Source organism: Galeopterus variegatus, unplaced genomic scaffold, assembly GCF_000696425.1.
Source record: "Galeopterus variegatus unplaced genomic scaffold, G_variegatus-3.0.2 Scaffold1734, whole genome shotgun sequence".
In the NCBI taxonomy this organism is placed as follows: Eukaryota; Metazoa; Chordata; class Mammalia; order Dermoptera; family Cynocephalidae; genus Galeopterus; species Galeopterus variegatus.
This window is the reverse complement of record NW_007727845.1, coordinates 352,405-362,831: the sequence shown is the minus strand read 5'-3', so window position 1 is coordinate 362,831 and position 10,427 is coordinate 352,405.

Sequence of the window (10,427 nt, the reverse complement as noted above, 5' to 3'; positions counted from 1 at the left end):
CCTTTCCCTCCCAAGAATGAGAACTCACTCACCCCGGAGGAAGGGCACTAATCTATTTATGAGGGATTTGCCCCCATAACTCAAACACCTCCCACTAGACCCCACTTCCAAACACTGCCACACTGGGAATCAAATTTTAACATGAGCTTTGGCAGGAACAAACCACATCCAAGCCATAGAAGCAATATTTTAAAAACTTCTTTTCTTTGGTCTTCATTATTTTGCGAGGTACTCCCTCAGTTATTTTTCAGCTCTCTATGTTTTTATTGCATCTGATCTGTCATATTTTGAAGTTATGTCTTCTTCTCTTTACTTAGAGATACTTGCTGCTTTACCAAAGGCACCCTTTTGTAGAGGATAGATTATTTTTCTTGGCTAGTTAGGAGGGCAGAATTATATCATTATATTTCCTTAAAATTTTACTTTTTTACATGTTTTCCAAATTATTTTCATAATCAGTGTCTCATTTTTATTCCTTTTCTAAAATTAAGTAATTTCATAAAAACTATTTTTGGTCTTTTTTCTCCACATTGGGTGTTTAAAGCATTCCTTATGTAATCTCTGTTATATACTGGTTTCCTCAGGAATATATCCCATATTAATTTTTGTTCACATTTCAGAAGAAACTTGAGTGTTTTCTTTTCTGATATATGCCTAATAAATGTTCACATTTATAAATATTGAAATAAGATTCCTGATATGGTATGGAAGTTTGAAGTTTTTATGAAGTCACCACTCTTCTGAATTGAACTTTCTAATAAAATAGTTTTTCACCTTCGTACTTTGAACTGCACTAAAGATTTCTCTTGGGCACTGAAAGAGGGAAAAAAACAATTCCTCCATCACTTTTCCTTCTAGATTCCCTTAATTTAGCTAGCAATATGCATAGAAAAATTATTAGAATTCTTCAGTCACATTTATCTGCTTCTGCAGACTGAGGAGTTGTGGGAAGGTCAGATAAAGTTATATTTACCTGACATAAAATAATTGATGAAAATCTTTAAGCACGCTGGTTATTGGTCAACACTTACACACACGCTTTCATTAGGCATGTGTTCAGTGTTCACATATGAACCCAGCCTGACTCACCTGCAGGCAGGGCAAGACAAGAGCTGTGGAGCAGAGTTGCCATAGCATGTGCCACCTTGACATTTTCTGGTTTTGTGTCAGTGAATGCTATAAACTTGGGATATATCTCTGTCCCTACCTTTGACTGTAGCATTTCTCATCAGGATGCTGCAATACCTGAAATCACCTTCACCTTTCCCTTGCTAAATTGTTTAGTGGTACCAATGATACATTATTTTCTAGGAATCTATTAGTTTAGTTTACCAGATGAACTTTCACAGAAAGAACCCTGAGTGGAGGAGCATTGGAATAGGTAAGTTTTAATGGGTGGGCAGGATGGTAGAAAAGTTTCATGGCTATTTTAGTGTCAGGAAGGTAGTGAAGGTGTCATGGTCTATGAAGCCTGGACTTGCCAGGGTAAAAGATTATCACCCAGGTACTGTGGAAATGGGCATACAAAGATGGAAGTGAAGTACAAACCTTAGCTATATCAAGACTTTGCCTGGTGTCAACTTTGTGTGTCTTTTTGAGTCTGTCCTTCTATTCCTACATTCCTTAGATAACCATCCAAGTTATTAGGCAGGGAGAATCTGATCCCTCACAAGAACCCTATGCCACAAAGTGTCATGAGGTGAAAGACCTCTTTAGTACCCCCAGAACTTTTAGCAGAATTATACCAAACCCTTTATATTGATAATCTAATCAATTTCCAGGAATTTTGCAAAGAAAGTAATGCATGGTAAAACTTCATTATAGAAATTGGTCCCACTAACTTGGAATTTGTATTCATTCAAATAGGTTGAGCTTCCTTGAGTTAACCCATTATTAGCCAACAATACAAATTAGAATAATAGATTATGTAAGGTTTCAATTACAAAAATGTGGAAAACTTAAAAAACAAGCCACTTGGGGATTATCTTTGAATTCCTTATTCTGTATTTGCCGATTTAATTAAAGATTGTATGCTAATTCAAAAAATAACTCTTAAAATGTATACTGGCATTAAAATTTTACTATTTCAGCTATTATTTGAAAGGCAGTTAGCTGCCCTATTGCTTCAAAACTATTGGAGCATCTTGACTGATAAGAAGAATTCTCAATTGGTTAGCCTAGTTTTGTCCTCAACTACTTTAAAGATGGAAAATTTGAACATATTTATTTAAGGGATATTTACATCAAACTTAAGTTTCCTAATTTGGCTTGAATGATAGGTCATGCACTTGTAAACTGAAAATATAAATCAGTGAATAAGTTCAAAAATTTCTAGGTCATGCTAGCTGAAGTGTTCCCAAACTGAGATAGTAATCTTGATGATAAGCCCAGTTTGTCAGGCTCAGGTCCATATGTCCCATTTCTTGTTTAAATATTTGATTTCTTAGAGGATTGCTTAAAACTTGGGGATGAGAAAACTCTCAGTCAAAATGTAGTTATTACAAAAACGACAGACTATGTTGTAAAGAAATCCTATTGTTGATATGCTTCAGAACTGTCTGCAGGCTGAGGTATGCTGGAGTGAGGTTGTTGCTATGTGTGAGCCTGTGACTCAGTATTTAGCAAATAGAAACAACCAACTGGGTCTTTATCATTGTAGCGCTGCAGAAATCTAACTACTCAGAAGAGTGGAGAAAATCCTGTTTTTCTTTTTTGTTTGTTTTGTTGTTTTGTACTGAGGTAATTTTCTTTTCCAGAAATATGGATCTGAATAATAAAAGCAGTGAGTCAGTAGCAAATTAAAGATGACTGAAGTATTGCTCTCTTTGCAAAAAACAGGTACATTTTGGTCCGTCTTCTGTTTGTTCTTTTGCACATCTGTTTCCTTTGTCACATGTGTGCCTTCCTAGTCTCCACATATGGCAATTCGTTCTTACTACCAGTGATGTTTTTATCTGGCCAATGCACAATAGCATGTTACACTGGCAAATACTGTTTTGGAGATGAGGAAACTGAGACACAGAAAAGGAAAGTAAACTACTCATAGTTCCACATAGTTGGCTGAAAACATGGCTCTTAATCTTAAATTCTCCCTGCTGCCTTCAAAGCTCAGTTCCTCCTGAGACGATTTCAAAATAACTAGCTATTGCTTAAGTTTCATTTTCAGCTTTTGATATAATTTGACCCTGGAAGGGCAAGTTAGATTGAGTTGATTCATGAGCAAACAGTGTAGCGAAAGTGATAAATGTGGTTTAGAGATAAATATGTTTAATTAGAGAACAAGTAGGAATACCTATAATAAGAACCTCACTTGCCACTTCCAAAGGAAGTTACATCCATAAGTGTGATTTTTCGTGCTCTATTGTTTAGAAAATGAATTATGTATAAATTCTTCCTAAAATAGCATGGCAATTTATTCACATACTTTCAGTGACTTCTGGGAGAGTGTTCTAAGACACAAAGGCCATGTCTGTATGCAAGGATGGAATTTACCATTTTAATGTAGATTGAGTTTTTGGCAGGACATCTTATCAGGCCAGTTTGGAATGACAGTGTTATGATCAACTATCTTTTTTATCTGTTGTTTTGTTCTTTAGAAACAAACAAAAGTAAAAGGATAAAACACCATTTAATGGACTCCATACAAATGTGCTTTAAACGTCCTCTCTGGAACTGGTTTGCCGTTTTTTGTCGTTTTGTTTTAACCTCTCTTTCTCTATCTCTCTTTTTAGAAAATGTGAAACATGACGTAGAATGTGAAATTTTTATGAGGATTGCATTTATGCCAACTCATTCCTATCCATTCATTATTTATTTGGCAATTAAGAGAACTTGTACTGCTATTCAGTTTACTGTGTCAACAAGCATTTGTTACAAAGCTACTAATTTCCCTGGGTTCAAAAGAAGTGGAAGTCCTGGCATATTCCCTAGAGCTGTGACATTTAGGAATTCAAAATGCTGAGTAAATAATATTCTAAGTTATTTAGATTGTTCTGTGTGTGCAGGAGAGTGCAGTCTTATTAGAAGTGTGAGCTCAAAATGGGAGAAGGATGGAAGATGCATATAATATACCATCACTATGACTCCACATCACTGTGTTTGACTATCCAGTGGATATTTCTACTAAGACACACTCCTGTCTTCATTTGGATGTTAGAATAAAGAATGCAATTTTTCACACTATCTATAAAAGACTTTTTAGTTATGAGTACATCTGTAAAAGTTCAAAATACAAGATATGATTCATTTTCAAAACTATAAAACTTTGTTCACACAGATTAATTTCATGCACATTATTTAAGTCTTCTAATATCTCTAAAGTTCAAATAATCTAAATGTTGTGTCCCTTATTCCTCTAAGATAATTCAATTCAATGTGTGATATTCTAAATGACACAGCCAAAGAACAATTGATAAAATAAGTTTTATGTGTTATTTATGAGGAAGACACTTAAGGATTTAAATAAGCCTTTAAAATATTTACATTCTTACTTCTGGCTTTTTGTTTTACACTTTTTTTTTAAAAAAATGAGCTTTTCTTTTATATTTGATGTAGGTTTCAAACTTTAGATTTATAGTTCAACACCTTGCAACAAATTTTGTAAATATTCAGTGGGGGATTGGTCCTGAAATATAAACATTTCTTGCTATTGAAGCACTGAAGAAAAGCAGAACCCCTCATTTATTATGAGGCATCCAGAAGACTAAAGAGATTTTGAACTTTTTTTCTTTTTTCTGGAACATCTTCTTCAACAAGAAAAATGAAATGTCATCATGCTAAGGTGAATCATAATAAATGTTATGTCTTGTCTGACACTGAAAATAAATCCAAGTAAGTTTAGAGAAATATTGGTGGCTTTTTCCCCCATAGAGGTTTAGATCAGCTTTATAAATTAAACAGTATGCGTTGACAGCTCAGGGCAGTAAGTAAACTATTCAGTAGATAATCTCCATAGAAACCAAAAAAGTTTAACCATCTCAATCTAAAATAGCACTTCTGGGCTCAGCTGTTGGATATAATAACGGCAAATCCTTCTTTTCTTCAAATTAATAATTAGTAACATAATTACCTTTTAATTTAAAATAATATTTGATATAAAATGACTTAGAAGTAACACATAGGTATTGATGGTTGTCATAGTAATCTCAATATGAACTTTTACCCCTGAAATTATCTGATAATCTTTGCTGACTTTTAGAGAGTGCTGCTTTGTTTGCCAGACATTTTTTCTAAGCATTTTATACATATCATCTCATCACATCCTAAACCAAAGTAAGGCAATTCTGTTATTATTCCCATTTTACAGATGAGGAAACTGAGGCAGAAAGAGTCAGTTACCCAATATCATTGGTGAATCCTGGGCTTTGCGGTCTATCATATTCACCATGTAAACCACGTGGCTTCTCAGTAGCAGAAACTACCTGAACACTTATATCTACTGATTTGAAGACAAGGAGATAGTATTGGGTTTATTTTATTTTTTTAATTGACATGTAATAATTGTACAAGTTTACAGAGTACAGAGTAATATTTTGATACATGTATATACTGGGGGATGATCAAATCAGGCTAATTAGCATATCCATCACTGCAAAGTTATCATTTTTTTTGTAATTGAGAACGTGTGAACTCCTCTCTTATAAGCATTTGTAAATATACAATAAATCATTGTTAATCATAGACATCTAGCACTATTATAGAATACTAGAACTTATTGTTCTTGATGAAACCACAAATCAGTTTTAATCATCCTTCAATCTCTGGTGATGTAATTTGACAGATGTTAAAAGGCATCTGATATGAATTGAATTGTGTCCACCAAGTTTTATGTATTAGAAGCTTGATCCCCACTGTGACTGTTAAGAGGGTGGGAAATCCTATTATGGTAATTGAAAGGTGGGGCCTTGAAGAGGTGATTACATTCTGAGTACCATGCCCTAATGAATGGACTAATGATGGTGGTCATGGGCATGATTCTGAGGGCATGTGAGAATCCCTCTCTCTCTGTTCCTGCCTTTCTGGAAGTGTGATAGCCTGCATTACCACAAAAGAAGATGCTCACCAGACATGTTCCTTAGACTTTGGACTTCCTGGCCTCTGAAACTGTAAGCAATAAATTCCATTTTCTTACAAATTACTCAGTTATAGATATTTTGTTAAAAGCAACAGAAACAGATGAAAACAGCATCTCCTTCAAGATTTGCCTGCTCTAGAGTCTGCAACTGCCTTCAATGTACATTATGTCCCCCTCCTTTGGTGATAAAGGCACTGTAGACTATAACAGGAAATCACATAAATTGTGAAGTCTAAAAAATAAGTAAAGATTAGTTTTTATATTTATTTAGCTACTATACTTAGTTGAATAGTGTCCCTGCAAAATGCATGTCCACTTGGAACCTGTTAATGTGACCTTATTTGGAAATAGGGTCTTTGCATATGTAATCAAGTTAAGATGAGGTCATACTGGATTAGGGTGGGCCCTAAATCCAATATGACTGATGTCCTTATAAGAAGAAGAAAATTTGGACACAGAGACAGTGACACACAGGGGAAGTGGCCATGCAAAGGCCATGTGAAGAGAAGGCAGAGATTGGAGCGATGCAGCTACAGGACAAGGAGCACCAGGGGTTGCTGGCAAATACTGGGAGCTAGAATAGGCAAGGAGTGAGTCTTCCCTGGAAGCTTTGAAGAAAGCACAGCCCTGCTGACACCTGGATTTCAGATGCCTAGCTCCCAAAAATGTGAGAGAATAAATTTCTATTGTTTAAGCCTATGGTACAAAACTAAGCCAGCTAGTAATTAGCATCCACTGCTGCCACGGAAGAATCCAACAACCCAAGCAACAAGTAGACAAGGCGGGTTAGAATGGCACTGCCTGGGGTTCCTAAAATGTCTTATATCGAACCGAGTTGGAAGAGCACTGGGCACTTAGAAGAAGCCAAATTAAAAATGTAGAAAAGAGACAGAAGAGTAAATCCTCAAAGGAGAGCTAAAAATGTTTTATCCCAAAGCCCTTCCAGCCTCATAATTCTAACTAGGGCTTGTCTTACCAAAAAATAGATGTCTCGAAAGAATTAGTGAGCTTCACTTTACCTCCCCCCTACTCTTGGCTAGAACTGTTTTTCAAAGGTGCACTATTACACTGAAATTGTTTACTAAATTAATCAGGGACAATGACAATGTCTTATTCATCTTTGTATCCATAGTACCAAACACAGTGCCAGACTGGGACTAGGACAAAATCTGCAATTGCAAATCATTTCCTCTCTGCTTCTGTTGCCTGTGACATCGTAATTTTCTCATTGGGTAAGCCTAATCTGCACTTGTATGGAGCCTAATTTAGATGTTTCCCTCAAAATCAGCCTAAGAACAGTTCCAGGCAAATAATAAACATAATAATGTCCACAATAGCATCAGCTACCATGCTACTGAATTCCAGAAGCTTTCACTGCAGTTTTACCTTCTCTGGGGGTGCCAAGGCACTACTGTAAATTTTGTAATGTTTTCTCTTTTATATTTTCTTTCTTCCTTCACTTGCCAAAGCTGCCACCTTTTGTTTAGAGTTGTGCCCTTGGTATTCAATATTTATTAAATAGTTAATTAACATTAAAAATATGCCAGGCATGGGTTTAAATCGTAGGAAGACAGCCATGAACAAGATGGCCTCTGCTCTCAAGACGATACTGCCTGGTAGGGCAGACCGACACATGCACAGGCAATTAAAATTCAGTGTAATCGTGCTTGAGTGGAGTGAAATGGGGTAGAATAACTTCCCTCTTAGGGGATCTGGGTTTTAAATACAAGTCACACCTCTTTGTCTGTTTCTCTCTCTAACTGCAATAGAAAATCATATTAAAAACTACTTACAAGGAAATATAAATGGTTATTAGATTCATTGTCTTATATCTTCCAGATATACTACAATTTTAATAGGTATGAGCTCATAATTATAAAAGTCTAGTTTTTATAGCTGGTCATAGGAGATGCAGTTTTTTAAGAAGTGGTGCTTTTTTAGTGTCCCTAAATAACTTGAAATCAGTAACTGCTGACTTTGTCTTTTGTGTGGCCAATCCTTTGTCCATCTCAGTCTGGAACCTCATTCTCTCTTTGGATCTGGTGAGAGGCCATTTTGGTAGAACCTTAGCAAATACTAAGTATCACTCTTTGCTAGATCCAGCATAAGTCATCGCGAATACATAAATCAACAAGATAGACAAGTTTTCTGTCCTCCCTGCAGCTAGCTGTCATGGGAAAAGAAGGAATTCTATTTCCCTGAGAGATGCTTAGGTCCTCATTTGAACTGCTCCCAGGCTTTGCTAGCAGAGGTACAGCCAGAGCTATCAGCTGTTTTAAGGTTTTTCCACCACAACCTGAACACTGGTCAAAAAGGGAAGCATTCTTTGTCTATTTAAATTAGGCAAGTGTTTGGCCTGAGATATCCCTACTCCTGCCCACAATAGAATTTAAACCAAGTAGTAGACTTGGTCCTATGTGTAAATATTTGTATCTTTGTAGCTGCAAAAAAAAGGACCCCAATTAAATGCTCAAAAACATTTAATTACTTTCCTTTGAGACTTTAACTTTAACCCTGTTTATTACTCTTAAGCTACTCCAGAGGGCAATATTTTTTATTGGTGACAGATTGCCCAAACTTTGCCAGTGACCTAATCTCCCTCAGCAGACATGACTGCATTTTGCTGAAAGGCATTGTCTTGAATGAAGAGGACATGTGTGTCTATGTTAAGGCGAGCACACTGCTCTTGTTTCTCCCGATATGGATTATGGATTCATACAGATGCATTATAAAGACATAGAATTTTCACTTAAAATCTAGGCATATGACTTAATTCTCTAAAGCAGTTCCTCCTATGTATCATTGGTGGAAATTCAGTATTTGGTGTCCAACGTTATTCATATGTCACTTGTAGGCCTGGGAGGAAACCTGGACCTAGGCCTAGATGCTTACATTCAAAACCAAGTGTCAGGGGGAAAAAAAGGGCCCTATTTTTAACTTTACTAATCAACTTTAGACACATCACTGACCTTTGCACCACAGCTTTCATGTGTATTAAACAGGACTATTCCTAGCTTTGCCCATGTATGGAGTTCTGATGAGTGCCGGCTCATATAAGATAAGGGTTAATTATTGCTGTCAAAGGTAGTGGCAGGATCCACTGGCTTGATAATCACAATGTATTATCTCTACATTTCCCAGCACTTCATGAGGTAGTGTTCATTGATTTAAATTACTTGAGTCAGAATAGCATCAGTAAAGAAGCATGTAATGAGAGATTTGGATGAAAAATAGTATTAAAGACTCTATGAGATCTTTTCTGTCTTATCTCCTTGTATATAATATATATAATCATGTATATGTGTATAAATATATAATCTCTTAATTATTAACATTTCAAAAGGTTATTTGGCACTTGCTATCAATGAGTCCTTGCAGGGACCTGGCACAAGAATGTATATAGAGATAACAGGTAATTTGACAAAGCATTTTTGAGGCAGAAAGTATATGCAGTACTGGTACATAAACCTCAATCAAGTGTGGCCCCATCTCTTTATTGGCTATAGATTAAAAGGGGGAGAAAAATGAGGGAAAAAGAAACAGAAATCTTCTGTATCTGCTATTCTAATTTTTAGTCCCAAACATGAAGATGTTTCAATGTCATGTTTGGTAGGAAAATAAATGGCCATAAATTATATATACTTAAATAACTTCATGAGGAATGACGAGCTTTTATAGGTAGGTCTGGCCTACAATATTATTAAACTGGAGTGACGATGCTTACTAACCAAAGACCGTGTGAAGACGAATTCATTCCTTTATAACCTAGAGGCTAGTAAGTTATTACTTTTATTGAATCTAGATCACACTCAATAATATATTTGCAAAGGACTACATTTTGTGCATATGATATAGTTCTAGAAACTATGAGTTTTACTTGCATCTGTCAGTGTTTTGCTGATATATATACTTTGGTGGAAGTTCAACTACAGGAGGCCAGTGGGTTAGATAAATTTCTCGTGACATTGAAAGCACGGATGGTTAAAAACTGTCTCTCTCTCTCTCTCTCTTCACCTACACATACTTCCTCTCTCCCTCTTACAAATTTATATATTTGACATTGCCACAATAATAGGTTAGAAAATAATCTTTTCTGCTTTTTAAGAAAAATGCAAAAACATTTTAACACATATATACAAATGGCAATTCATATATTTAAGAGTGTACTTATTAAAGGATCTATTAACTATGTTTTAGATTTTATATATATATATGTCGTGACCTACTCAAGGTTTGTGTTTAATTTCTCACTAACAAAAAATAACAAATATGCCTCTCAAATTGAAATGTTCTTGCAGTATGAAAGAAAATATAATCCAACAAGGGCTCTCACTCTAATTATCTAAGCTGAGAA